This window comes from Salvelinus sp. IW2-2015, linkage group LG9 (genome assembly GCF_002910315.2).
Source record: "Salvelinus sp. IW2-2015 linkage group LG9, ASM291031v2, whole genome shotgun sequence".
Taxonomy (NCBI): Eukaryota; Metazoa; Chordata; class Actinopteri; order Salmoniformes; family Salmonidae; genus Salvelinus; species Salvelinus sp. IW2-2015.
The window spans coordinates 5,227,435-5,231,416 of NC_036849.1; the positions used below are offsets into that span (position 1 = coordinate 5,227,435).

General features: G+C 44.6%; 2 long non-coding RNA genes across 2 annotated transcripts; both read left to right on the forward strand.

Moving 5' to 3' along the window:
• The first annotated feature begins 1,485 nt into the window (after positions 1-1,485).
• On the forward strand, positions 1,486-2,270 carry LOC139028196 (uncharacterized). Its single transcript, XR_011480382.1, has 3 exons — positions 1,486-1,767; positions 2,065-2,135; positions 2,226-2,270. It is a non-coding gene; the product is annotated as an uncharacterized lncRNA (long non-coding RNA).
• Positions 2,271-2,374: 104 nt separating this feature from the next.
• LOC139028197 (uncharacterized) lies at positions 2,375-2,957 on the forward strand. The gene is made up of 4 exons (XR_011480383.1): positions 2,375-2,399; positions 2,489-2,550; positions 2,633-2,719; positions 2,806-2,957. It is a non-coding gene; the product is annotated as an uncharacterized lncRNA (long non-coding RNA).
• Positions 2,958-3,982: the final 1,025 nt, after the last annotated feature.

The window sequence follows — 3,982 nt, forward strand, 5'->3', positions numbered from 1 at the left end:
GTCACTGGGCAGCTGGAGTCTGGATTTTCCTTTGTAGTCCGTAATAGTTTTCAAACCCTGCCACATTCGACGAGCGTCAGAGCCTGTGTGGTAGGATTCAGTCTTAATCCTGTATTGACGCTTGCTTGTTTGATGGTTCGTTTGAGGGCATAGCAGGATTTCTTATAAATGTCCAGAGTAGTGTCACACTCCTTGAAAGCAGCAGCTCTAGCCTTTAGCTTGATGCGGATATAGCCTGTAATCCATGGCTTCTGGTTGGGATATGTACGTACGGTCTCTGTGGGGACCATGTCGTCGATACACTTATTGATGATGCCAATGACTGAGGTGGTATACGCAATGCCATTTGGATGAATCCTGGAACATATTCCAGTCTGTGCTAGCAAAACAGTCCCGTAGCGTAGCATCCGCGTCATCTGACCACTTCCGTATTGAGCGAGTAACTGGTACTTCCTGCTTTAGTTTTTGCTTGTAAGCAGGAATCAGGAGGATAAAATTATGGTCAGATTTGGAGGGCAGTGGAGGGCAGGGGAGAGCTTTGTATGCATCTCTGTGTGTGGAGTAAAGGTGGTCATGAGTTGTTTTTCCTCTGGTTGCACATGGTGAAACTGATTTAAGTTTTCCTGCATTAAAGTACCCGGCCACTAGGAGTGCCGCTTCTGGATTAGCATTTTCTTGTTTGCTTATAATGTTGGTTGAGTGCGGTCTTAGTGCCAGCATCGGCCTGTGGTGGTAAACAGTCAGTAAAATATAAATATATGATAAAAAAATATATCCTTCTCGCCGGACTCGATAAAGGAAAAAGCTTCTTCCAGTTGATGGTGAGTAATCGCTGTTCTGATGTCCAGAAGTTATTTTCGGTCATAAGAGACGGTAGCCGCAACATCATGTACAAAAAACGTTAAAAAAGGATTTACAAACAATGCAAAAAAACTAACAAAATAGCACAATTGACTAGGAGCATGTAATTCGTCAGCCATCCTCTTCGGCGCCATCTTATCATTCATTGGAACTGTATGAGGCCATGCAGTCGTGGGTATACAGAGAATACAGGAGGGGCCTGAGGACACACCCTTGTGAGGCCCCCGTGTTGAGGATCAGTTTCGAGGAGGTAATGTTGCCTACCTTCACCACGTGGGGACGGCCCATCAGGAAGTCCAGGACCCAGTGTCATAGGGAGGAGTTCAGACCCAAGGCTATGAGATTTGTATTGACCTTATAGGGCACTATGGTATTGAAGGCCGAGCTTTAGTCAATTAACAGCATCCTCACATATGCAGTTCTTATGTCCAGGTGGGTAAGGGCAGTGTGCAGTGCAATGGCGATTGCGTCGTCCGTGAATCTGTTTTATTTCATTTTTATTTATTTCACCTTTATTTAACCAGGGGCCTGTTGCACAAAAGTAGAATTAAGACATCCGGGATAAATGACTCAGCTGAGCTCAATGAAGCCAAAACATGTGTGTCCAGGCTTAATTGGTTGCACAAAGACCAAGCCAGGATGAGCAGACACGGATTCATTAAGCCAGGTGAAACCAATCCTGGATAGGTGCGCGCTCACGGCTCACTCAAATAGACCCCGCCACAGATCACAGATTAACTGATTTACCATGGCAACTAGAGCCGCGTACTTTTCCCCGTCGGAAGCACAAATCCTCATGGAGGCATACGAGGAGGTAAAAGATATAATTAAGAAGAAAGGCAACACCGCCACAGTGATAAAGCAAAGAGAAAAAGCGTGGCAAAGTATTGCAGACCGCCTGAATGCGTAAGTAGTGCACAATTACACACTCACCGCTCCGCTGAAACATCACAAATACAATTCAAATATTTAATTCACATCTCCAAAAATGCAGTTGTACTGTAATTATGAAACGGTTAAATTTTTAATTGAAATGCACTGCAGATATGAGTGAAATTGTGTAAAGTAACTCCATCACACTGTATAAAGCTATGATAAATTTTTTGATATTCTTACTGAAAACAAGACAAAAATACCAAGTAATTTTTTGCAGTGTGACTCCATTAAATGTGTGTGTGTGTGTGTGTGTGTGTGTGTGTGTAGATTAAACATGAACGGGCCAAAACGGACATGGCAGCAGGTCAAAATCAAATACAAGAACATTCTGCAGAATGGTATGGTCCCTGACTAATATTTAACAAAGCACAAGCATATATTGTACCCAGAAGGTGCCTGCTCACCACATATGTGCTGTACTGTTTTAGCAGTGAAAAAGAATACCCACAGACAAGGCACGGGTGGTGGGTCCCAAAGGCTGACCTTACCCAGCAGAGGACATGGCCTTGGAGCTAAATAAAGGCAGGCCCGTCTTAGAGGGGATCCTGGGGGAAAGAGACGGCATAGGTTCCCCCATCAAGATGCCACCCGCTTCATTCAAGGTATGTCCTTCATCTCTACATGGGATACAACCACATTCATATTGAATCAATTTGGACTGTCTGACTTTGGTTTACCTATTGCCTTGCAGTGTCTGGCAGCACTGTGTTCCTGTTAGAGCCACCAGCACAAGCACCAGACGATGCTGATCCAGTGAGTACTCCATCAAAGGCATACTGTAGGCCTGGCATGTCTTGTCTACTAGCTTCAATATGAATCCGATTAAATGTGTAAGGGTGAAGGCCCCAGTGCAGCAGCAACAGCACATGATGGAGACGATGATGAGGAGGAGACCATCTCTCTGGATTCCAGAAGGCATGAGGTATCATGTTAAGATGTGAAAGTACTATTTACTCTACAATGGTGAGGAGTCCTCATCAAAATCAAAAAATCTAATTTCTTTTACAGGACCCAGATGCTATAAGTGGGAAAACCAGCCTGGCAACATAGTGCGTATTAATAAAAGGACACCACATCCTGCCAAATTCCAGCTGCGCTAATTGTATTGTGTTCACAGAGCTCACAAGCTATCAGAAAGTTGTATGGCAACCACCTCCCGGCGCCAAATAGAACTGGCAGACATAGCACATCAGTACAAGAAGAAAAAGATGGAAAATCTTGCACTGGAGTCCGAAAATAAAAAAGAGGACAATTAGGAAACTGGACCTTGAAATAAAAAACTTGAGAGGAGGTGAGATATGCCTTCAATGTACACTGTATGCTAACTGTAACACAAATGTATTAATCATTATTTTTCTTTCCTCCCCCAGCTCCAGAAGATGACACAGCTCAAAATAAAAATTAGGTATATTCTCGTAAAGTCAAGTGAGCCATGCAAATGAGCTCTTATTGTGAGCACACAGGCCGGTGGCATCTTTATTTTTTTTAATTTTCCCAGCAATCAGTACAACCAAGTCATCGTTATAAGGCATCGCCCTCTTTGCCCACCCCCAGCACCAGGTGTGGCCACTAGCCTATATGAAGGCCCAAAATTGTGTGTTCCTTTCTGCTCTGACAATGGCATGCCCATTTCGTGGCGAGATGTGGTGGATGAAGAAGCACTTGTGCTGAGGAGAGCCTTCAGCGAGAAAGGGTCTTCAGGGACGCGTTGGACCCACTGGCCTTCTGATGACCATCTATATGAAAGATACAGGTTTTCTGCAGATGGCATCAGGTATCTATGCAGACTACTGGGTCCAGGATTAAGCACCGCACTGACGGAGCCATGCACTGAGTGTGGAGCAAATGGTTTGTGTGGCCTTGCGTTTTTTGCTAGTGGAGCCTTCCTGTACTCAGTGGGGATGCAGAACAGCTGAACAAGGCCACAATTTGCCGCACAATAAGGAGTGTGTGTCTGGCTATCAAAGCATTAGCAGATTTTCTCCTTCCCTGGCCACAGAAGACTCTGTGACATCAAAAGAGGAGTTCTATAGGATTGCAGGTAAGAGGATCTACAAATTACAGGACAACTGTTAACACATAGTGGATACTCATTACTTTGTGTGACAGGTTTTCCCAATGTCATTGGTGCAGTGGACTGCACAACATAAGGATAAAAGCCCCCTCAGGTGCCCATGAGGCCGAT